This window comes from Macaca fascicularis, chromosome 4 (genome assembly GCF_037993035.2).
Source record: "Macaca fascicularis isolate 582-1 chromosome 4, T2T-MFA8v1.1".
Taxonomy (NCBI): Eukaryota; Metazoa; Chordata; class Mammalia; order Primates; family Cercopithecidae; genus Macaca; species Macaca fascicularis.
In genome coordinates, this window is record NC_088378.1 from 162,761,051 (window position 1) to 162,787,402 (window position 26,352).

At 40.7% G+C, this 26,352-nt stretch overlaps 1 long non-coding RNA gene and 1 other non-coding gene across 2 annotated transcripts; one reads left to right on the plus strand and one right to left on the minus strand.

The window, feature by feature from the left end:
• Positions 1–204: 204 nt before the first annotated feature.
• LOC123573246 (U6atac minor spliceosomal RNA) lies at positions 205–330 on the minus strand. Its single transcript, XR_006697973.1, has one exon. It is a non-coding gene; the product is annotated as a U6atac minor spliceosomal RNA (small nuclear RNA).
• Positions 331–10,914: 10,584 nt separating this feature from the next.
• LOC123572885 (uncharacterized) lies at positions 10,915–21,461 on the plus strand. Its single transcript, XR_006697428.3, has 2 exons — positions 10,915–11,048; positions 18,716–21,461. It is a non-coding gene; the product is annotated as an uncharacterized lncRNA (long non-coding RNA).
• Positions 21,462–26,352: the final 4,891 nt, after the last annotated feature.

Below are 26,352 nucleotides of genomic sequence, written 5' to 3' on the forward strand. Positions count from 1 at the left end.
TCTTTCATGTATGTCCTTGCTCCGGAGATTTTTACGTCAACCCCATTTCTTGTTAAGTCAAACCCATTTCTCCTTCGATGGGATGGATTTGAATCTTTCCCCAATACTACTGTATGAGAAACGAACCATCAACATAGAAACAATTCTCAAAAGTCAGTGATTTAGCAGTAAAAGGTGCCATATTTAACTTTATTTTATTTTTTATTTAAATAATGGTTAGATGCCACGAAGTAGGTGGCAATGCCTTAACTAAATGCTTGTTGTCAGGCCCGAGGGCCTCTTCCATCCTTGTCAAGGGGAATGCCAACCTGCTCTCCTTCTGTACAACACTGAAGTCAATTTTAAATTTTTCTTTAGAGAAATCAGTTCTTTGGGATTCTCCAATCACTACCCTTTGTTCACGCCCAAAGCCTACTCTTGTATTCTGATAGTATGAATAAGACCAGACATATTTTCCTCATTACAAAAAAAAAAAAAAAAAAAAAAAAAAAAAAAAAAAAACTCTGGGACAAGCATTGCTTTGGTTTAAATACTTTCAGAAACTGTACAAATACTGGAGGAACAATTGATAGTAACAGTGAAAGCAAATAAAACTTGGTTTAAATATAGTTATCCGCTTCTTCCCCTCTTTCTTTCTCTAATAATAGAGCATTTATTAGATGAAACAAAGTAGGATCTGGTGTTTCCAGGGTGGGTAACATACACAAGTTGAATCTCCAGTTTCAATGTATAAATGTGTGGTCTCACTGTAATCTTTGTGAAGGCCTCAGCAGCTCAAGATAAGCGTTTACATTTCAGAATCCGTGAAAGCAAACTTAAAAATAAGAAAAAGATGCCAAAGTAAATGCAAATGCAAGCGGCCTCTAGTTTCTCATTTAGAAGTTATATATTTGGTATTATAAGAAGACCAAAAAAGACACCTGAAGGGGGCTTATCCTCCATACAGAGACATGTTTATGACCCCACCAGAGTTGCTCCATCCCAGATGTCTGCAGTGTGGTCTGGACATCTGTTTTTAATAGTTTCCAGGCTTGCCAGTGAGAACATTATCACAAATGGGTTGAATATGATTTGCACAAGGAGTGGAGGTTGTGGGGGAAACAGACAGCTAATAGAGGTTCAATAGTTTGGATAGTTCTTAATTTTCATGAACAACTCTGGGAGTGTGATGCTGAGCTCTATACAATTCAAATGCATGGTGCTTTTTGTTAAAAGGGGTATCTTGTAAAAACTTTCCATTCTATATTTGTGACACAGAGAACACCTATTTTAAAATTCTTTTGTTTCTTGACAAAGCAAGATTACCAGCTGTGGGGTAGATAGGTAGAAAAGGGCAATATCCCTCTCATGTCATTTACCCATGTGCATGTCAGCTGACCCTCTGACTACCACTGCCAGAACCCGAAAACAGCCCCTTCTTCAGGTCAAAAGGTGAACAGATCCAGAGGGGTATATAGGAGGGAAATAGCATTGAGAGGGGCTCTGCTGACTGCAGGCTGACTATGCTTAGCTCTATTCCAGGCATGGCCAAGGCACGTGACCTTTTAGGACACCCCACAGACTCTGCTATTGGTCATTTTCTTAGTGGGCAAGAAAACACCAGGGCCAGTAGAACCAGAGTCTACTGAATGCCAACCTTGATTTTTTGTTTGTTTGTTTGTTTTTGAACTCAAACTTAATTCTAGGTTAGAAGCAAATTCTAGTGGAAGCAAATCCATTAGAAAGGGGAGGGAGTCAAGAATTGTTTTGGAATAGCACTGTGCATTATCCATTCACCTGTGTTCTTCCTATCATTCTTCTCATCTGTGTTTACAGTAAAGATTTTCTAAGTTGTCATTTTATCAAGCATCCTAAAGAGTAGGGTTCCCCAACCCCTGGGCCAGAGACTGGTACCATTCCATGGCCTGTTAGGAACCGGGCCACACAACAGGAGGCAGGCAAACGAGTGGAGCTTCATCTGTGTTTACAGCCACTTCCCATTGCTCGCATTACCGCCTGAGTGCTACCTCCTGTCAGATCAGCAGCAGCATTACATTCTCATGGGAGCATGAACCCTATTGTGAACTGTGCATGTGAGGGATCTAGGTTGCTGGCTCCTTATAAGAATCTAACCCTTGATGATCTGTCACTGTTTCCCATCACCCCGAGATGGAACCGTCTAGTTGCAGGAAAACAAGCTCAGGGCTCCCACTGATTCTACACTGTGGTGAGTTGTATAATTATACAATTATTTCATTATATATTATACTGCAAATAAAGTGTACAATAAATGTATAAATAAAATGCACAATAAATAGATAAAGTGCACAATAAATGTAATGCACTTGAACCATCCCAAAACCGTATTCCCCACAACGCTGTCTGTGGAAAAATCATCTTCCATGAAACCAGTCCCTGGTGCCAAAAAGGTTGGGGATCGCTGCTCATGAGGACAAGAGAAAAATAAAAATTTGGCATCTATAGTTTTATCTCTATTGATTCCTTAAAACTGTATCAGCAAATGTATTATTTTTCAATTAGTTATTCATTCATATATCAGATTCAAAAGTATAAAAATATGTACATAGAAAAGTATTTTTCTTGCCCCATCTGTTGGGCATTCTTTCTTGGGGTCACTAATGACTTTATCCCTTCAGAAATATTCTCTATAACTTACATTTTAAACCTGAATATTTTTCCTGGCAAAGTGAAGAAATACCAAGACGATTTTTGAGTTCTAATCTGTTATTGCAACATTCAATAACGTTGCGTAAGTATATTTCAAAAACCAAGTTACATGCTCAATAAGCTTACTAGGGACCACAAAAGAAGTCCATGGTATAGTTTCTAGCCTCAAGGAATTTAAGATTCTGATAACCAGAGAGATCATATGCATAATGTAAATATATTTTACTGAACTGAGCACAAGGCATTGTAATTTCCTTCCCTTTGATTAGGATTGTCTTGACAATAGACTCTTTCTCATTTATCTTTCTATATACATGGGTCCTTGCATGGTGCCCGGCCCAAAATAGGCAGTCAATAAATGATTGTTGAATGAAGGCATGGATGAATGAATGAATGAATGAATGAAGAGTGGATCGAGAAGTCAAGGCAATGCTTGAGAGAGAGAAAATCCTACTAATGGCCTGCAATGACTGGTGATAGTGAAACAGAGAATACCCAGACATTGGAATTCTGAGAGTCTCCCTCAGGAAAAAGAGAGGGGTGAGGTTCCATGGAAAAGGTGGAGACAGGAAAGAGAAAAAGGAGGGAGTGTGAAAACCATTCTAGGTGTGGTGAGCTGGGTGAACAGGAAAAGCAAATTTATGGTGGCAGAAATGCACGGTTTGCTAACCAAGACCAGAGAGGACATTGACTTGATGTAAGCATCATTTTTCTTTTGAGATTTGTTGAAAATTCGGAGAGGCATGATGAAACTGAATTGTGATGAGCCCTGAAAGTCAGCAGAGGGATTTGAGCTTTATCCCAAAGGCATTAGAAAGTGATTCAAAGCTTTTGAGCTGGTGAATGCTTCAGAAAAGTAATCTGATAAACCAGAAGCCAGGAGACTGACTTGGTAGGTATTGTGATATTTGAGGCATTGGATGATAATTTTTAGGAAAAGGTACAGTTCTGGGAATGGGAAAGAGAAATTGATCTTTAAAACATTTTTGGGGGATGTACCAAGGGCATTTGATAGTTGATGAGACAATAGAGGAGAAAAAAAGGAACAGTTTTTGTGTAAACTCAGTTATCTAGAATGCCACTAATCCGATGCACTCACATTTACTGAACACCTACTGCGTTCAAGGCCTTACACATTTCATAGAGCAGATCCCTCAGATACACAACTGGACCTCATCAAGAACTGAATCAATACAAATGTCCTTATTGGGATATTAGTTAACAAAAAGGTTTTCTGGATATTGATCACATTTATTGACATGTTCTACTTATTTAACTTTTTCAAAGGGGGAAAGAAGAGCTGTAAAATGCTCTTGAAATCAGGTTTGATGGCAATTAGAATGATCCATCTGCAAGGAGGGCCCATTTTCTTGTGCCATCTTTCTCTCCTCCTTCTTTGGTTCTGACATGTTGACAGTCATCCCAATCTCATGATTTTTTCAGTCCCTGGCTGGGGCTCTCTGGACTTGTTTGCTCATAAATCCTGTGCTCTTTTAGAAGTTGTGGTTTGTGAAAGATTGATAACTGGTGTCAGGTCCCCTCCCTCCCCAGCCCACCCTCTGTGGTCGTTCCATAGTGGTATATAATAGTGACACTTCAGAAGCCACAGAAAGAACTGGGAGGATTTACTTGTTAACAGATAAATTATTGCTGCAGAGGGAAATGCCATTCCAAGCCTGGGGAACACGTCGCTTGGCATTTGCTCAGGGTTCTTCATAATCTGGCTCAGTCAGTTTTGGTTTTATGAATTTTTTGCTTTTTGGGGTCTAAAAACCAGTTTGGGATGCGTTCCTCTTTCCAAGCCTCCCTTGTTCCATCTTAAAGTGCGCGCGCGCACACACACACACACACACACACACACACGCCCCATTACTATGTGCCTTTAGCACTTAGTTGTCCATAACAAAAAGTGGAAATTGCCCCAGAACGTGACATGACTTAGAACATAGTAAAAAAATTTGGATAAGGCTGAACAAAAGCAAGAAAGAAGAAAGGAAGAAGAAACACTCCCCCTTAATCAAATCCTTCATTTCCCCTAGAGCAAGCAGCTCTTAATTATATTGAATGAACAGACACAACAGTGTGCCACAAGCTGCTCCAAACAGCTGTGGGAAGTCTCCATTTTCAGGCAGACGTGGCCAGGGAGGAAGACTCCACTGGCCAGTCTGCACATTTAGATCAGGATTAGTTCTGAGGTCTGTTCCTGGGCCTGTTTGGGAGGAAGACCAAGGCTTGTTTCACTCCAGCTGTATTTTTCTGTTGACGTTCTTTTGCAATTAAATATTTCAACCAGGCTTTCAGTGGGTTCTTCCAGATCTGTCATCTACTCTACTTTACTAATAGTCAACTGTGGATGGATTGGCATTTCCGTGAGTTCACTCTTTGGTCCAGAAACCTGCTGAACTTGTCTCCAGCTACAGAACAAGAGTTTTCTTCTCCTAATCTGTCGCTTAACTACAGGTTTGCAAACAGAAAAGAGAACAAACTCACTCCATCATCTTTCCCTGGTCACCCACTCCCAATCCAGTTCCCACTCTAATTATAGCTGCTTATTTTCTTAGCTTTACATGTCTGGTTTTTGTGTGAAAAAAATACGAATGCATGCGAAAGAGGACAACCATTTAAAAATAAATGTTACTGCCTGTTTACAAGATACTTGTCAGCAAGAAGACTGTACTTGTTCTTCTTTTCCTATTATATTTCTTTATCTCTCTTTATTTATCATACATAACCACAACCAAATTATAGTACGGAAAGAAACACATTCTGTAATCTGGGTTTATTAAATTTCCTATCATCCTCCTTTTATGTTTCTTTCAACACACATTTTATCATCCCAGGGGATCTGAAACATTTTCCCATGTAAATAGGCATCTAAACCACCAAATTTTCCAGTCTTGTTTCTTCTCATGTAGGTTCTTTATTGATTGTTTTCCCTTTTCACTTTATACAATTGTAAATAAAATAAACTACTAGTTAAACTTTAAATCACGGAATCAATTGTATTCTATTCATTAGCTGATAAACTTCTAATATATTTACAGCATTAGAACTTTCTTTTTGGTCTCATAACACTTTTAACATCAGGCCATATGCTTTGTTAATGATAGAGTTTTTGTTTGGGTTTGTTTCCGATAGAATTTTCCCTAGTAAATCCATGTCTAGTAATTGTCTTTAAAGTGCTGTTTAGTACACTGAATTTCTCTTGTTATTTCTATTGGGTTAACAGGTAGTCAGACATGTTCTCATTTGTTGCCATATTAAAGATCCATTACAAATTAATAATGAAAGTAGCATCAAATTTCCCCCCAATATTTTCTCAATCTTCCACTGATTTAACACTATTCTGCACATAACACCAATTCCATTAAAAAACTCTTCCACTCCAAAGTAAACAATATTCTATTAATAGCAAGGATGTTAGGGCTGTGGCTTGTGGCCTTAGGCTTCCATTATATTATTCAATCTCTCTGTGCCTCATCCTGTATTAGTGAGGGGACATTGGGCAAGATATTGTAACCCTTTCTTTGCTGCCTTTGACAATGAGGAAGAGGGTTGTTCATAGAGATGCAAGATGAAGATGATGTAAGATGAAGAGACGAAGTGATGGAAAAAGTACTAAACCCTTGAACTGAATTACACGATGACACATATTCCAGTTCCGCCAGAGGGGCTGAGTCTGTTTCTCAAGCGCTTCATTTGGATTTAACGATCTTCTCCTCAATCACTTTAACTCATCACTTTTGCCTAGAGATTCCCAACCGCCCGCACGTTAGAATCACCTGTGGTGCTTTTTAAAATCCCTGATACATTAGTCACTTGTAAAGTTCCTCATGTGATTCCACTGTGCAGTCAGGGTTAAGAACCAGTGCCATGCCCAGTCATGTGCAGATTAAAATTCTTGTTCTTAACTCCTTTTCTTCCTTTTGAGGAACATCATGATTTTTGGAGAAATGCTTTGGGTTCAGCAATCAACTTAAAAAGGATGCTTGTGGACATGCCAGTGATTCTTCTATCCCAAGGGCACTCATACCCTGAGATGGTAAAACCTCATCTGGGGAAAAGACAATAGGAAAACTAACTTATATCCAGTGAAAGGATGTAAGTGGCTCTCCTTGTGCAGTCAGCTAACCGGCTGCCTGGATCTTTCTCTCCTTTTTGTAGCCGGGTAGATAACAGCTGGCAGACATGGGGTCTGTGTGTGCCAGTTGCTGTCCCCCCCCTCTAGGCCTGCGGGGTGGCGCCCTGGGCTGCCCTTCAGCAGCAAGTCCAACTGCCTTCAGAGAGGAATTAATGGAGAGTCCTCAGGTCCTGGAACTCAAGTCCATCTGTCTTGTGTTCTGGGATTCCATGGGCCCCTCTGGTTTGTGAAAATACCTGGTCCAGGTCACCCCTGGTGAGAAGCAGGGAAGCTGAGGGAAGGCAGATGGTCTGGTGCCTCTCCTACTTTTTGGAGCAAGATATTCCAGTGTGAGAAGAAGTTTATTAGGGAATCTCTCATACAGCTCAGAAAGTGAAACGCTGTATAGAAGATCAGTTTTGTACTAGCTCCTTGCCCCCCCCCCTTTTTTTTTGTTTTTTTTACAATGCCTTTTTCTTCTTTTTCTCTCTCTTCTTCAAGTTCATTGCTTCTTTCCTGGTGGAAAATACTACTCTTAAAAAAAAAAAAAAAAAAAGCAAAAGAAAGACAGAAAAGAAAAAAAAATCAATGAAAGACCCAATACTAAAAATCATCACTGTCAATAGTTTTTCTTCCAGTCTTTTAATATGCATATTGTTTGTTTTTTATCATACTGAACATCCAACTTTTTCCTATATTTTCTTGTAATACCACGAAATAAACATTCGCCCATATTATTGATAACTTTTCAGAAACATTTTCTTCAATAAATAATATCCCATGAAATGAATGTAACACACTTACTGTTTCCCTTTTAGAGTTAGCATGTTTCCAAATTTTTATGTTTATAAGTAATACAGTAAATAAAACATTTAAAAATATAGGTAATAAAAAGTGTAAATGGAATAATAGCCTTAATATACAGAGATAGAGATCTTACATAATCAATATATGAAACACCAATTTTGAGAAAAGGACATGAATGAGCAATTATACAAAAAATAAATATTGAGTGACCACTAGATATATGATACATGTTTATATCTATTAATGAACAAAAAGTGACAAATAAGATGGCAACAAGAGGCTTTTTAAAAACTATTAAATTAGCAAATATTTTCAATAATGATATTGGTAGGGTAGAGGTTGTCAGACACCCTTAACAAGAAAATAAATTGATAAAACATTTTCTGAACAACACTTTGAAAATATATCACCTTTCGGCAGGAACCGCCATCTTCCACTAATTTGCCAAGATGACGAACACAAAGGGAAAGAGGAGGGGCACCCAATGTATGTTCTCTAGGCCTTTTAGAAAACATGGAGTTGTTCCTTTGGCCACGTATATGCGAATCTATAAGAAAGATGACACTGTAGGCATCAAGGGAATGGGTACTATTCAAAAAGGAATGCCCCCAAATGTTACCGTGGCTAAACTGGAAGAGCTACAATGTTCCCCAGCATGCTGTTGACTTTGTTGTAAACAAACAAGTTAAGGGCAAGATTCTTGCCAAGAGAATTAATGTGCGTATTGAGCACATTAAACTCTCTAAGAGCAGAGCTAGCTTCCTGAAACGCAGGAAGGAAAATGTTCAGAAAAAGAAAGAAGCCAAAGAGAATGGTGCCTGGGTTCAACTGAAGCGCCAGCCTGCTCCACCCAAAGAAGCACACTTTATGAGAGTCTGGGGGAAGGAGCCTGAGCTGCTGGAGCCTCTTCCCTATGAATTCATGGCATCATAGGTGTTAACAAAATAAAAGACCTCTGGGCTGTAAAAAAAAAAAAAAAAAAAAAGGAAAAGAAAAATAGAAAATATGTCAAATATGCTCTTGCACACATGTTTATAGCAGCACAATTCACAACTGCAAAAATATGGAACCAGTCCAAATGCCCATCAGTCAATGAGTGGATAAAGAAAATGTGGTATACGTATACCTTGGAATACTACTCAGCCATAAAAAGGAACAAAAGAATGGCATTTGCAGCAACCTGGATGGAATTAGAGACCATTATTCTAAGTGAAGGAACTCAGGAATGGAAAGCCAAACATAGTATGTGGGAGCTGAGCTATGAGGACGCAAAGGCATAAGACTGCTAAGATAGACTTTGGGGACTCAGTGGGAAGGGTGGGGGTGGTGAGGGATAAAAGACTACACATTGGGTACTGTGTACACTGCTTGGGTAATGGGTGCACCAAAATCTCAGAAATCACCACTAAAGAGCTTATTCATGTAACCAAACACCGCCTGTTCCCCTAAAACCCACTGAAATAAATAAATTTAAAAAAAAAAAACAAAAAAAGAGATAAAAAAGAATAACAGCAAAGTAATGTCAAAAAATATGTTAAGTATCCTTAAAAATTGTATACTTTTTAAGAAAGGCATTTGTCCTCAAAAACAAAGTTCTGTTTTCAGAAATGAAAAGTTGATACAAAGATTTATGTATAAAGCTGTTTAATGCATTGAATATAGTAATTAAAAGTAGAGGCTAATCAACTCATCTTATACCTCTATAACATCTATATCAAGTGGAACACAAGTAATTGTAGAAGAGGACGGAAAATTCTCAAAATATTTTTTTGAATAAATGTAGCATGAGATGGAATTGTGTAATCGGATTTGACAAATGCTTATCAAAATGACTAAAAGGAACTAACTACTAGTTATCTCTGGTTATTATGAACGAATTTAAATTTTGTTATGTTTACATGTCTTTTTAAAGTTCTCTACAATGAAAATATTATACAATGAGAGAGGGAATATAAGTGAGTAGTTGAGAATTAGCTCCTGATGCCAATTCTGGCCCCATCACTTACTATTTAACCTGAGGCAAGTTATTGAGCCTCTCCGTGCCTTGGTTTCCTCATCTGTAAAATTGGATAACAATAGTACAAACCTCAATAGGGTTTTTATGATAGTAAATGATTCAATCACATAAATCTTTAGGACAGTTTCAGGGACAGTGTAAGTGCTCAAAAGTGTTAACTGTTCTTAATTTTTTAGAAATCACAAAAAAATTTTAAATTATGCAATCTGCCTCTTCCTCAAAGAACACTTTAGTAAACATGCGTGCATAGAACTCCCCCTTCCCAATTTTAAGTTTTTTTCCTTGGGATAAATTCTCAGAAATAAAATTCCTAAATCCTTGATGATTTTTGCTGAAATTCTTTCCAAAGCTGCTATAAGACATTTTCATGCCAAAAATATGTGACATCACCTGTTTTAGAAAACTCTTACTAAGTTATTATTTAAAAAATGAGTATGTGATGAAGGAAAATGGCTAATATTTTAAATTTAAATTTCTTCGATAATTTTTGAGATTAATAATTGTTATGCTTACTATTGCTAAACTTTCTTTTTTGTAAAATCGTTCCTATCCTTAACTTACTTACTTATTGATATATTAGTGTTTTTCTTATTGACATGTATAAACTCCTCATATGGTAGAAATATTAAGCAACTTTCTGACATAGCAGCTCTGAAGATTTTTTTCATTTGTGGAATTATTACTATTTTTTGGTTTGATATAAAGAAATTTAAATATCTTATTGTCAAATGTATCCCAATTTTGCTTGGCAAATGTTCGGATTGATTTTAAATTTAACAACTTCAGCTGAGAAGATTTTTGACATAATTCTATGTTATTATATTAGCCCTTAAAAGCTTTTCAGCGATCGCTATAGGGAATGATATTTTTTAATTTTGGAAGAGAACTTTTGCTCACTAAGGTGACTGGCCAGGAAGCATGAGTGAGTTTGGTTCATTAATCAGTCTGAAAGATTTCTAAAAATTCTGCGTCATCAGGCAGAATCTCCAAGGTGGTAGCTTACACCCTTATCCCCTTCAAAGTACAAAAACGTAGGTTCCTCTCACTAATCACTAGGTAAATGTCCCCAGGGTAGGCAAACTATGACTGAGGCCACATTGACCTCTACCTTGTCAGATTAGGCTAGAAACCACGTGGCATACCTCCCTTATAGTGGTTTGATCAAATGGTCAAGTCCCACAGCACGAAACTGTGGCATGTGATGTTTACATGATCCTAGGAAGAAAATGGACCAGCCGACCGTTTCAGGCGGAAACCTGTTGACAAGAGCTTAAGTAAGTCTCCGTGTACATCAAGTACTTTGGAGACGCCAAAGGTGTAACTTTCAAGGGCAAAGACCTCAGGACAAAGCAACTTGAAGAAGCCAGGAACTAAAGACGGGACATTTGGTTCAAAACTTGAAGTGGCTCCCCGCCCCGCCCCAAGAGTGCATGACAGGTCAGTTTGTGTTTTGATTCCTCAGTTTCTCCATGCTTCTTCCTCTTGTTGCCATGTCCTTCCAGAAATATCCTGAATTCTCAAAGCTAAGTGATAGTGAGTGTATGTTAGAAAGCCGTCCTTGCATAAATAATAGGTTATTTATAACAGCAAAAGGTCACTTAGTTCATCAGTATCTAAAGAAGTGGCCACTCGTCTGGACATTTTATTATAAATGAAGGCACTTCCCTTGAATGTTGACCCTCTGCCTTGCTTTGTAGTGGGCTACCTCATCTATGTTACCTCTTGTCTTTCTTTTCTTTTTTTTTTTTTTTTTTGAGACAGAGTCTCGCTCTGTCCCTCAGGCTGGAGTGCAGTGGCGCGATCTCCACCCACTGCAAGCTCCGCCTCCCGGGTTCAGGCCATTCTCCTGCCTCAGCCTCCCGAGTAGCTGGGACTACAGGTGCCCGCTACCACGCTCGGCTCATTTTTTGTATTTTTTAGTAGAGACGGGGTTTCACCTTGTTAGCCAGGATGGTCTCAATCTCCTGACCTCGTGATCCGCCCGCCTTGGCCTCCCAAAGTGCTGGGATTACCGGCGTGAGCCACCGTGCTCAGCTGTCACCTCTTTTCTAACTATTGTTCACTAAACTGTACGAGCAAACTTAATCTCTTCTTAGGCATATTATATGATAATGACAATACATTACACAAAAATGGTCTAAAATATTTTTCTTTTTGTCTTCAAATATTCTCCCCTGATACACTCATGAATCTCTTTGACAGCACTATTGTGGGATAACATTGACACTCAGGCCATCAGAAATGAATGGAAGCTGACAACATGCTTTAACCTAAATTGTAAAGACTGTTGTCTGGCTATTCAAGTCAAAAACAGAGTTTACATAACCACCTAGCATGGTTTCTGGTTATGTAAAATGTGACTGAGTATCTGAATCCTGGATCAAAAGCTTCCTCCACATGAATGGTTCAGTTAGGAGGGGGAAGAAAACCCAAGATTGAACTTTGCCAGTGAAAGCATGGATCATTTCACATTTTGCTTTGTGAAAGAGCAGAAAGTAAAGACAAATGAGGAATATGCACGGGGCACATCAGAACACCAGGTCAGTGGAAAAAATAAGCCTGGAAAATGTGGGGGAGAGAAGCGAATGACTCAAAGGAAAGTCACGAGGACCTGGCAAGCTTTCAAGAGAAGTTGAATAACAGGGGAAGAGAGATGCTTGACTTGGGGATGAACAACTCAAAAAAGCTGTACGTTTAGTTCCTCATGGGTTTCTTGAGCATTTTCTAGGAGCTATGCACCTTGTAGGCCCAAAGTACTGGGCACGGGGGACATACAAAGAAATATATGTTTTCATCCTTGACTTCGCAGAGCTACTGCAGGTTTGAGCACAAAGCCTTCATGGGGGATAAATAAACATAAGCAGGGCGGGGGTTCTGATTGAAAACTATAAATGCTCAACATGCAGGACAGTGAATACCTACACTATGGGCTATCAGGGATAGGAGAGATAGACATTCACCTGGAATCTGAGATGGGCATTGAAATAATGGGGGCAATTTGTGCAGATAAAAGACACAATGTCCCAGGAGGGAGTGAGCCCAGGCATAGGTTTAAAGATGGGGACAAGCTTAGCAAGTGTGGGTGCACGGCCAGGAGACCTGCCTGGCAGGGATGAAGGGTGTGCATTGTGACCAGACTGAAGATCATGTGGGGTGATAGAATGAAGAGTATGGCCGTGAAACAATGGGTAGCAGAAACCAAAGTCACAGTTGTAGTGACACTAGATGCACCCTAAGGGTACAATGTCAAATGATGAAAATTGAGCTGAAAAGTGGCATAAAAACAGGTCCTTGTAGTTTTAAGAATCAGTGGGCACCAATCATTAAAAAGTCAGGAAACAACAGGTTCTGGAGAGGATGTGGAGAAGTAGGAACACTTTTACACTGTTGGTGGGACTGTAAACTGGTTCAACCATTGTGGAAAACAGTATGGCGATTCCTCAAGGATCTAGAACTAGAAATACCATATGACCCAGCCATTCCATTACTGGGTATATACCCAAAGTTTTATAAATCATGCTGCTATAAAGACACATGCACACGTATGTTTATTGCGGCACTATTCACAATAGCAAAGACTTGGAATCAACCCAAATGTCCATTAGTGACAGACTGGATTAAGAAAACATGGCACATATACACCATGGAATACTATGCAGCTATAAAAAGGATGAGTTCGTGTCCTCTGTAGGGACATGGATGCAGCTGGAAACCATCATTCTCAGCAAACTATCGCAAGAACAGAAAACCAAACACCACATGTTCTCACTCATAGGTGGGAATTGAACAATCAGATCACTTGGACATGGGAAGGGGAACATCACACACCGGAGCCTATTATGGGGAGGGGGGAGGGGGGAGGGATGGCATTGGGAGTTATACCTCATGTAAATGACGAGTTGATGGGTGCTGACGAGTTGATGGGTGCAGCACACCAACATGGCACATGTACACATATGTAACAAACCTGCACGTTGTGCACATGTACCCTAGAACTTAAAGTATAATAGTAATAATAAAAAAAAGAATCAGTGGGCACTGAATGCATCATGTGATCAACAGCAAATCATTAACTTATTTGGGCCTCAATGTTCTCACCTGTAAAATGGGGCTAGTAACTTCTATCATACGGTTGTTCAATTAATAAAACTGGGTTAATATATAAATGTACTTATAAAATGTAATGCAAATTTAAATTATTAGGGCAGGGCTGTGGTGAAATGTAAAAGTATGGGCTTTGAAGTCAGATAACCCTAGGTAAAAATTCTTGCTCCTCCACTTACTTTTTGTCCTTGGGCAAATTATTTAACCCCCTGAAACCTCAGATTTATCCATTTAAAATTGAGGGTAATGCTATAATATCTATTCACAGAATGGTGGGTGATTAGAGGAAACATTTAGAAAGTGTCTAGCATAAAATGACTCCTTAGCAGAGGTAACTCTTGTTATAATTTAGCCCTTGCTAGAGGGAACCTGCCTACTTATTAAGAAAGATTAGTCCCCTGGCTTTGCATGAATGGAGGGAAATTGAAGAGAGGTTGGATAAATTGTTTCAGATGGTGGAGTTTCAGTGGGGAGTGAGTCAGGTTAGTACGTGTCCCTAAAACAACTGGGTGAAGAGAGCTGAGACCAGCTGGGGAGGTCAGAGCACAGATGACTCTACGGTTTCTATGTTGAAAGAGGGTGGGCTGGCAATTTAATTAGAAAAGGGAGTAAGAATTTGAGGACTTGTCTTGAAGTAGCTTTCATGTAGAAATCATGTTGACTTGACTTGGATTTGTATTTATTTGAGGGGCAGCTTGGAAGGCGACAAAGATGAAAATTCTAAATTCTCCAAGAGATACCCTCGGTCCTGACACCTTTCCAGAGTGGAAATGGACACATAATACATTTCAGTTATTGGGAATATGCTGTTTACCAGTATCAAAGTACAGTTAACCCTTGAAAAACATGAGTGTGAACTTGCGAGGGTCCACTGATGCATGGGTTTTCTTCTGCCTCTGCCACTCCCGAGACAGCAAGACCAACCCCTCCTCTGCCTCCTCCTCCTCAGCCTACTCAATGTGAAGATGACGAGGAAGGTGATCTACTTCCGCTTCATGAATAGTAAACACATTTTCTCTGATGATTTTTAAATCATTTTTTCCTTGAGTTTACTTTACTGTAAGAATACAGCATATAATACATATAATATATATAATATGGTTTAATCACCTATTTATGTTATTGGTAAGGCTTTTAGTCAGCTGTCATCTATTAGTTGTTAGGTTTTGGGGGAGTTATGTGGGGATTTTCAACTCTGTCGGGGGATTGGTCCTCCTAGTCTCCCCATTGTTCAAGGGTCAACTGTAATATGTGTATATGCTAAAAAATCATGGTATCAGTGGTGACAATGTAAATGGTATCTAAGAGCTTGAGACTCCTAAGATCTCAATTCAGTAGCCTTCTGCTCCTTTGCTTCCTTTCTTTTTTTTTTTTTGGAGACAGGGTCTTGCTCTGTCATCCAGGCTGGAGTGTAGTGGAGGTGCAGTCTTTAACTCCTGGGCTCAAGTGATCCTCCCGCTTCAATTTCTCAAGTATCTGGGACCACAGATGTGCCTCATCATGCTCAGCTAATTTTTAAATTTTTTATAGAGACAGAGTCTCACTACGTTGCCCAGGCTGGTCTCAAACTCCTAGCCTCAAGTGATCCGCCTGCCTTGGCCTTCCAAAGTGTTGTGACTACAGGCGTGAGTCACAGTGCTCAGCCTGCTCTGTTCGTTTATTCCTTCTTCCCTTAAGATGATCAATTAAAATATTACTGGTTTCTGTTCCTTCCGCTGGTAGTTTTTTCAGACTCCTGCTAGTTAAATGTTAGATCTCCTGAATGACTTTTCTAGTCTCCTATCTTATTTATCTTACCGTGTATATTCTGGGAGAGTTCCTCAACTTTATTTTAGAAACCTGACTGCTCTTTTTAATCTAAGCAATTATGCTTTTAATTCCTCAAAATTTATTTCTTGTTCTCTGATTGTTCCTTTTTCATAGCTTCTTATCATTATTTTCCAGATGTAATAGTATCTTTGATCTCTCTTTATAAGAAATGGATTCTTTAAAAGTGTCTCTTCTGCTTTCACAATTTTCTGTTTCCTCTGGGTTAGTTATTTTGCTGAGTTATCTTGATCTTTTGTTGTTGTTGTTGCTGTGTTCTTTTTCTAGAGCTGGTGGTCTTTGGTTGTATGTCTAAGAAGAAAGCTTGGGGTGGTTGGTTTGGGTTTCATCCATCGTGTGGATGTGCAATGACTTCTCATTGGGAAGCTGGCATACTTCTTTTATGGGAAGGTCTTATTCAGGTATTGTATTCGTCTGTTCTCATACTACTATGAAGAAATACCTGAGACTGGGTAATGTATAAAGAAAAAGAGGTTTAATGGACTCACAGTTCACATGGCTGAGGAGGCCTCACAATGATTGTGGATGGTGAAGAAGGAACAAAGGCCCATCTTACATGGCGGCAGGCAAGAGAGCGTGTACAGGAGAACTGCCCTTTATAAAACCATCAGATCTCGTGAGTCTTATTCAATAGCATGCGAACAGCACAGGAAAAACCTGCTCCCATGAATCAGTTACCTCCCACCAGCTCCCTCCCATGACATGTGGGGATTATGGGAGCTACAATTCAAGATGAGATTTGGGTGGGGACACAGCCAAACTGTATCAGGGATGTCAGAGTCACTCCCCCTAGTAAAGCATTAGCTTTCCTCAGATAATTTGTTCACTGGCTTTGCAGAAGTGTTGATGTTTTACTCCAAAGAAAACTTGCTCTCTGCAAACAAGGGAGGGAAGAGGAGGATGAGGATGAGGATTTGGGCTGGTGCACGTGCACAATTTAGAGTTACCCCACTAACCCCCCCACCTCTCACTCCCACCTGGGTAAAATCTGCTGACTCTGGACCTAGAGCCCTCTTTAGGGCTTGAGGTTCTGCTGGGCAGACTCTATCCTAATCCTTTTCTCCTCCCTTAAGTGTAGTGGCTTCCTGAACCTCTTTCTTCTGTCTACCTGTCCCTATCCATGTTCCATGTTCCAGAAATTTGTTGAAATTGGTTGACTGTCTGTATTGGTGACTGTCCTATTCTCTTCATTTTTATGACAGATTCCTTTCTGTACCTCTATACTTTTATTCAGGGGTCTTTGGGAGGGACCCGAGGCAGACACATTTGCATGGTCTGCATTTGGAATGAGAGGCACTGCAGGAAATAGTTGATATCCACACTGCAGCCTGGCCAAGCAGGTGCACCGTTTTTATTTCACAAATGAAGACACAAAAGAATCAGCATGTTTCTTTATCTAGAGAGCAAGTTTTGATAATATAGTTAACGTTTCTTTGACATGGAACATTCTAGAATTCTCTTGAGTGTTGCTGCAGGTTTTTAGAATTTCCTAATGGTTGGTTTCCAAGAGAAGCAGAGTACTCTCCCTTTCTTCTATGCAAAAGCCAAGATAGAGCAGAGAGAAAGGTATAGCAACGAAGATAAAGCTCCATTCCTTGGCAGTCAAAGGCATTTGTGAGGTAGCTACAGGTGCAAGTTGCTCTATGCCTTAGGCTCCCACCCCTTCTTGGATAGGGGCAGTGCTGGATTTCCCAGGGAGCTAATGAAACCTAAGCATGAGGGCTTCTCTCTCATATGGGACACTTCCAATATTTTATTTTAAATTCTGTATTCTGAAAGAGGGACCCCAAATGGTATAAACTTCAGGCCGTACAAAGCCAGGATCCTCCCAGGTGGCAGGAGGGTGGTGTGTCAGCGATGGAGAGAGAGTATCAGCTTCCTTTTGGTGTGGGGTCTGAGAAGGCACAGCACAAAAGGAAATGGGAAACTGACAATCATCTGCTGAATGTGATGCCAAGTCAAAAAATTCAGACGCAACATCCAATTCAGTCTTGATTTATCTCCATGGCCTGATGTTCTATTACTCAGGCTAACTTCACTTCCATTTCTACAGGCCCAGTTTGTGCTGAAGCCAGGAGGCTGTCTACACCAAGGGAGAACTGGGAGGTGCTCCTAAGAAGCTTCTTTCTTCTTTATTTTTGGGAAACATGCTTACAGCTGAGGACCAGGCAGAATAGTTTAAGTTGGAAATGTAAAGTGGCAATTCTCTGCATTTAGTTGATCCTGGCCCTGTGGGAGTAGCTTAGCTGAAATGTGGTAGAATATTTTCTCTTGGTAGATTACAAGTTTCAAAAATACCTTCCATGCATCAGAATTTTCTAAATGCATCCCTGCTTACAGTGAGGCGGAGGGAACAAATTTTACTCAGGAAATTCCAGTCATTTGAAAAAGAAACTCTTAGGGGACTTGCTAGAAAATTGGAAAAGGGGAAAGGTAGATCAAAGTATATATTAGAGTCTGCAAAATTATCAGGTTCCAGGCCCATGATGTAGTGTGATAACAACCAAGGAAAATATGGAAGTAAGGGCAGTAGGCTTGGTATTAAGCCATGCTGAGCAAAAATTGTTCTTCTCAACATTTCCTTAGGTAAACCACCTATGCTAAAGTCAAGTATTAAGATTTTAGCACAATGGTCCAGGGGTATTTTTACGTAGTTCTTGAGGCTTTAATAGTTGTGCAAATCATTCACTACCATGTGAGAGTCTCTGGCACTGCCAATATCTTGGTTAGAAATCTTTTGGTTACAGGTGAGAGAAAAATAAACCCAAATCAGCATATGCATACACGTAATTGGAGAGTGCAGGGCAGCATACTAAGATGGATTTCGCAGCTAAAACAATGTCATTAGGAGGGGATTCTCTTTTCCTCATCTCATGGTTTTTTCCATGTGTGGGTATTGGTAGTGACTGGATGGCTCCAGCAGCTCTATCTCAAGTTTATTCACTGAGGTACCAAGTTTAGGAGATGCCACTGAAGCAATCATATTGGAGAGTATATCAGTTAGGATTCTGCTTGATGAAAGTCATAGAAAACCCAAGTCAAACTAGACTTGGCAGAAACAGTGTGTTGGCTCACATAACTGGAAGCCTATGGAAGCTCTGATTTGGGGTAGAGTCTGCTTTAAACCTCTAACAACATCCACAAGATTTCTGTCTTGTCTGTGCTTTCTGTAGGTGCCAGCTGCCTTCACCCAGTGACTCCTTTCATGGGTCAAGAAGGCTGAAGCAACCTACACCCCTTTGCCTCTTGTCCTCCCACTATCAAGTCCAAAAGAAGAGTGGTAACTTTTCTTTGGCTGGGTTCATGTTATCCTTGAAGAAATCATCTTGCCAGGCAGATGGCCGATCTGGACTAAAGTAAGACTATCACGGTCTATTGGTTGGAACTGGGACAACACCATCCAAACTTCTCAACTGAAAACTCGGCTCTGTAACCAGAAGGAACAGATAGTGGATAGTGGATAGTGGGCAGCAAACCACAAATGCCTGCTATTAAACAAATGCCCATGACAAGAGTTGTGTTTTGTTAGTGATCAGAACATTAGCAGAGGAAAAAAGGTAAAGAGAAGGTGTATTTATCATGGTTCTGCAGAGAAACAGAACCAATAGGATATGCTCTATAGATCTATTTATCTATCTGTCTATCTATCTATCTATCCATCCATCCATCACATGAGGTTTACAAGGAATTGGCTCATGCAATTGTGGAGACTGAGAAGTCCCACGATCTGCTGTCTGCAATCTGCGGATGCAGAAAAGCTGGCGGTATTAATATAATTCCAGTCCAAGTCCAAAGGCTGAGAACCAGGAGTGCTGACGGTGTAAGTCCCAGACCAAGGGCAGGAAAAGACCAATGTCCTAGCTGAAGTAATCTAGCAGAGACAGAGAATTCCTCCTTTGTTTGCCTCTTTGCTCTGTTCAGGCCCTGATGGGTTGAATGAAACTCATCCACCATGGGAAGGACAATCTACTTTACTCAGTCCACCCATTCGAGTGCTAACACTCTCCCAGAAACACCCACACAGACACATCCACAATAATGTTTAACCAGACTCTGAGCATCCCGTGGTCCAGTCACGCTAACACCTGAAATTAACCATCCCAGAATGTGTCCTGGGATTAGTTTCAATAGTGATGGCACCAGGTTGAAGAGGCCAAAGAAGAGACCCAGACCCAACAAATGAGACATGGAGTTTGATTAGCAGGAAACTTACAGACAAGGTGGTCCAGTGGCAGCTGTCTAGACAGGAGAACCACCTTACCTACAGTCCAGTGGTAGTGGGCTAGACAGAACCGCCTTACCTACAGTCCCGTGGCAGTGATTGTACAGGAAAATGGCCTTACCTACACTCCAGTGACAGTGACTGTAGAGGAGATCTGCCTTACCTACAGTCCAGTGGTGGCGACTGTACAGAAAAACCACCTTGCCTACAGTCCAGTGGTGGTGACTGGACAAAAGAACCACCTTGCCTACAGTCCAGTGGTGGTGACTGTACAGAAAAACCACCTTGCCTACAGTCCAGTGGTGGTGCTGGACAAAAGAACCACCTTATCTACAGTCCAGTGGTGGCAGACTGTACAGGAGAGCCATCCTACCTACAGTCCAGTGGTGGTGACTGGACAGGAGAACCACCTTATCTACAGTACAGTTGTGGTGATTGTACAGGAGAACTACCTTACCTACAGTATAGTGGTGGTGACTGTACAGGAAGACCACTTCACCTACAGTCCATTGGTGGCAACTGTAAGGAGAACCACCTTACCTACAGTCCAGTGATGGTGACTGTACAGGAGAACCACCTTATCTACAGTACAGTTGTGGTGACTGTACAGGACAACTGCCTTATTTACAGTACAGTTGTGGTGACTATACAGGATAACCACCTTACCTATAGTACACTGGTGGTGACTGTACAGGACAACTGCCTTACCTACAATACAGTTGTGACCGTATGGGAGAACTGCCTTACCTACAGTCCAGTTGTGGTGACTGTACAGGAGAACCACCTTACCTACAGTCCAGTAGCAGCAGCCTAGGCAGCATCACAACTGGTTGCAAAGAGCATGTGGTTTACACAGCATTTTTCACTCAGCACCCTCCCTCTAACAACCACCTGGCAACCTTCATTTAACCCAAAACAGAGGGCTTCCATCCCCTGTATACCCATGTTTTATGGGATGGGATGGCCTCGGGGCTTAGATGTTCCTCATAGATAAGGAATGAAACTCTGCATTGGCCACTCCCGAATTCCTTAGCTTGGAACTCCGAACACGCATTCAACTGCAGGGCCATGCAGGGTCATTATTAGGGTATGCTTAAGTTAACTTATCGCTGTCAGGTGTGTCTACCATACAGAAGGGTAAGAGAAAAAGAAAGAAAATGCTCATTTAGGAAGTGCCTACTGCATCAACTAAGAATGTCAGGCATTCTTAGATCCTTCCAACAACTTCAGTTACAGATGGAATAAAGTCCTGTCCAAAAACACATAGTCAGGGGGATGGAGGCAGCTTTCAAATGCAGGATTGCCCCCTTCAAAGCCCATCAGGGAAGCTCTGCTGAAGTAAGAACACAAAAGCCTGGATTTGAATTACACAATGAGAGCTGTGTCATATGTATAGCTATATCACCACCCCAGTGGTTCTCAAACGTGTGCCTTTCAGAGCGTAGGCCAGGTCCTTCTTTTTTCAGTCGTATCTGTATAAAGCCAAGTTTTCTTCAGCTATTTCAGCCAAAACAACACATCGCAACACATTCAATGCAGAGGCAGATAGGGAAATCCAGCTGTCTTCTATTAAGCAAGGTATTTCGTAAAGATATCATATAAGATTTGCAAACAATGTAAAATAATGACACTGCAAATTTTCTTTGGTTTTGGAAAATAGTTATTTTTTAAAATAAAATGTGTGTCATTTGTGTTAATATGTATTCACTATAGTTATTTTGGGTTATTTAATGGATGAAAAAATTTTAAAACTTCTCTTTTAATTTCTAATATGATAAATATCAATAGGTATAATTTCCATAAACAAAAGCTCTTTGGGGGTCCTCTATACATGTTAAAGAGATGCTGAGGTCAAAAGATTTGAGGACTGCTGCATATAAAGGAGGCAAGTCTCAAAATATAACCCTCAGGTGGAAGTTTTCAGGTATCTGACCTTAACATTGCATTCTCTTGCATGGACTTTGCTTTTCAAACAGTTGGACTTTTGTCTTTTAAAAATGACTGAGTCTATTTTGTAAGGTAAAAATAGCCTGGAAAACTAGAACATGAATTTTTTTTAATGAAATTTTTTTACATGAATATTTTTTCATGAATTTTCGCCAGGCGCAGTGGCTCAAGCCTGTAATCCCAGCACTTAGGGAGGTCGAGGCGGGAGGATAAGAGGTCAGGAGATCAAGACCATCCTGGCTAACACGGTGAAACCCCGTCTCTACTAAAAATACAAAAAATTAGCCGGGCATGGTGGCAGGACGCCTAGTCCCAGCTACTCGGGAGGCTGACGCAGGAGAATGGTGTGATCCCAGGAGGCGGAGCTTGCAGTGAGCCGAGATCGCGCCACTGCACTCCAGCCTGGGCGACAGAGCAAGACTCCGTCTCAAAAAAAAAAAAAAAAAAAAGGATTAGTTTTAAGTTCAGGGGTGCGTGTGCAGGTTTGTTATATGGTAAACTTGTATCACGGGGGTTTGTTGCACAGATTATTTCACCATCTGGTTATTAAGCTGAGTATCCACTAGTTATTTTTTCTGATCCTCTCCCTCCTGCTACCCTCCACTCTCCCCCCTCTGATAGGCTCCAGTGTGGTGTTCTCCTCTGTGTCCATGTGTTCTCATCATTCAGCTTCCACTTATAAGAGAACATGTGGTATCTGGTTTTCTGTTCCTGCATTTGTTTGCTAAGAATAACGGTCTCCAGCTCCATCCATGTTCCTGCAAAGGACATGATCTCCTCCTTTTTTATGGCTGCATAGTATTCTATGGTGTATATGTACCACATTTTCTTTATCCAGTCTACCACTGAAGGGCATTTAGGTTAAAATCAAATTAGATGCCCGAGCATGAATTCTTGATAGCTCTTTATCATCCGCTGTGTTGAAAGCACTTTCCCACCCAAGCTTACTTTAAAAGTAAAAGGCAGAATGCGGCCGGGCGCGGTGGCTCAAGCCTGTAATCCCAGCACTTTGGGAGGCCGAGGCGGGCGGATCACAAGGTCAGGAGATCGAGACCACAGTGAAACCCCGTCTCTACTAAAAATACAAAAAATTAGCCGGGCGCGGTGGCGGGCACCTGTAGTCCCAGCTACTCAGGAGGCTGAGGCAGGAGAATGGCGGGAACCCGGGAGGCGGAGCTTGCAGTGAGCCGAGATCACGCCACTGCACTCCAACCTGGGCAACAGCGTGAGACTCCGTCTCAAAAAAAAAAAAAAAGGCAGAATGCTTGATGAACACTTTGGGAATAGAGTCACTGAGACATGGAGTCAGCAGAGTGGGTCAATAACATCATGTGCCCCAGTGGAACAGCATGATCTTAGCAGAAAGTGTTATGTGGAATGCACTTTTTCAGTGAAAAAGGGCCAAGGAAGAGTTAGTGTCCATAATGAAACTAATGACTGTGATGCAGCATGTTTTCAATTTTTATTTAATTTTTCCTCTCACTTTGTTTTACTCAACCTTTGCCAGAAGGGGTCAAAAGGGAGAAAGCAAGCATGAAGAAAGAATATGAAACTGAAGACCAGGAAATCCACAAGTTAGATAATAGTTTCTTTTCTTTCTTTCTTTCTTTCTTTCTTTCTTTCTTTCTTTCTTTCTTTCTTTCTTTCTTTCTTTCTTTCTTTCTTTCTTTCTTTCTTTCTTTCTTTCTTTCTTTCTTTCTTTCTTTCTCTTTCTTTCTTTCTTTCTTTCTTTCTCTCTCTCTCTTTCTTTCTTTCTTTCTTTCTTTCTTTCTTTCTTTCTTTCTTTCTCTCTCTCTCTCTCTCTCTCTCTCTCTCTCTCTCTCTCTCTCTCTCTTTCTTTCTTTCTTTCTTTCTTTCTTTCTTTCTTTCAGACGGAGTCTTGCACTGTCGCCCAGGTTGGAGTGCAATGGCATGATCTCGGCTCATTGCAACCTCTGCCTTCCGGGTTCAAGCAATTCTCCTGCCTCAGCCTCCTGAGTAGTTGGGATTACAGGTGCCCACCACCACACTTGGCTAATTTTTGTATTTTTAGTAGAGACGGGATTTTGCCACGTTGGTCAGGCTGGTCTTGAGCTCTTGACTTCAGGTGATCCACCTACCTTGGCCTCTCAAAGTGCTGGGATTACAAGTATAAGCCACCGCGCCTGGCCCTTTCCTTTTTTTTTTTCTTTTTTTTTTGAGATGGAGTCTTGCTCTGTTGCCCAGGCTGGAGTGCAGTGGTATGATCTTTGTTCACTGGAACCTCCGCTTCCTAGTTTCAAGTGATTCTCCTGGCTCAGCCTCCCGAGTAGCTGGGATTATTGGCATGCGCCACCACGTCCAGCTAATTTTTGTATTTTTAGTAGAGATGGGGTTTCTCCATGTTGGCCAGGCTGGTCTTGAACTCCTGACCTCGGGTGATCTGCCCGCCTCGGCCTCCCAAAGTGCTGGGATTACAGACGTGAGCCACCGCGTCTGGCCTAGTTTCTTGAATAATCAAGAATTGTGGGTATTTCTAGATCTGGAAGACTGGAGGACACTTTACTGTTTTATGAAAGCTCTAATGGTAGAAGCTCTTTTAAGATTTTTTAACAATTGGGAGTATTATTTTCCAGCGTAGTAAGTTAAAATTATTAAGTTAAGTTTAGCCTTCAAAGCAAATTCCAGATTGTTTGATTTGTCATGCAAAAGTGCTGGATGTTTTATCATATAAAAAACAGAACTGTTTATTGGGTTTTGGACTAACTTAAGCCCATTTCACATTTTTGTGAAAAGGCAAAAGTTCATTTTATTGTTGCAAATCACATGTACAAGTTTTTCTGAACAAAAAGTCTGAATTTAAGAACTTAGAAAGCAGAGGCTCACTGGATTTTGCTGCTTAGGAAGCTTAAATAGATGTGGTTGTGAGCTGATCTCTAAGCCCTGGACATCTTGACGGCCAGGTTGTTCCAACTGAAATTGAGGCATAGTGGTTGGGGCTTTTAGATAGAGTAGGATAGAGTAACCTGAGGGATTTGGGAAAGAACTGACTGAATCCTGGAGGAAGTAGAGGGACTTGAAACCTGCAAAAGAACACACAGTGTAATAGGAATGGGGTATATTTTAGGGACAATCTGGGCTCAGTGGAAAGAAGTCAAGGCAATAACTAACTATATTGCATGTCCAAAACTGTTCTTACAATTTAGTAACTATTTGGAATTTAATTTAATTTTACTTTTTACTGAATATCACTGTTTTTAAGGTCTCTATGAGGTATACTGTGGGAAACAAAATATAAATGCTATGGTCCTGGTCTTTAAGAAATCTACAATCCAGAAAAATACTAAGAAACATCTCCAAATGTTTACTATCTAGGATAGTGTGATAATACTAAATTAAAGACACTGTGTGCTTTGGGATTGCATAAAAAGGAGAGGTTTATAACCATTAGGAGATTTGGGGAAGTTTTGATAGTGTAGGTAATGTTTAAATTGGATTTTATTAAGGATGAGGTTTCAAATGGAGAAAATGGATGGAAGGGCATTTCAGATGAATGATTGATTAAACAGTGTCAGTGGGTATAGTGTTTGGGGCACAGTTTGGACAATTGTAGAGTGTCTGACCTAATCCTGGCCTCAGTTAAGGATGACCAGCCCACTCACAATAATGGACGGACCAAGGCAGACATATGGCCCCTACTGGCCAGGCTGTTTGGACCAGAGAGGGGCAGCTGATCCAAAAGCAGCCAACCCATGGCTGGCCTGGGTCCTGACCTGTTTTGCACAAATAGGGAAGAACTGCGTTGGTTGGAGTCTCATTCCTGAAAAATTGCATCCTGAAATGAAGAAAATCAGCAGTTAGGTTTGGAAAGTGAAGCTGAGAGGATGTGTGCACCAGGAGAAATGAGGTAGAGAAGGACATTATGAGGAAGAGATGTCATGAAGATGAAGTTATTCAATGGTTGGGAGGATAGTTCAGTAGGAGGGAGACATAGTTGTTTCATCTCATGGTTGTGAGAACCCAACTCTGGCCTGTTCTAATGGAAAGCATCTGGCTTATTGAGATGTTTACAGCTCTGAGCTCAAATAACTAAAGGAAAACTCAGTAGACCGAGAAGGCAAAACAGCAAAATTGGCCTTACTGAGACAGTATGAGCTGTTACCTATGTAATGTTTTTAGAAGCTGTATGGATGCTGGAAAAACTTGCTGCCTGTAACTATCAGTTTCGTTAATTTACCATAGGTGCCTAAATTCCCCTTATTGGGGATCTCTTCCTTTGTGGTTAAGCCTTGTTCTCTTCTGGGAGTGGTGGTGATATTGGGGGCGGGGGGGTAGGAGGGATGTTTATTACGAAGAGGTTAAATTAGTGTAGTACTCTATTTGTCAAGACTCTTGGTTGCAAGTGACAGAAAACCCAGCTCAAAGAGGCTTAATCAGAAACCTGGATCATTGGAACCAGGTACTGGAGCCATGTCAGGAGGACACATCTCCCCATCTCTTGAATCTGTTTTTTGCTCTGCTCACTTCATTTAGGCAGTCTTGTCCCCAAATAGTGGCAAGATGGTTCTCTCAGCAGCACCAGTAGAAGGAGAGCAGTGTTTTCCTTGTGGCCTTTGGAGATGTTCCGGAGGGAACTGCTTACTTGGTTGACTTTGTTTACATGCCCTTTCCTAAACTGTCACT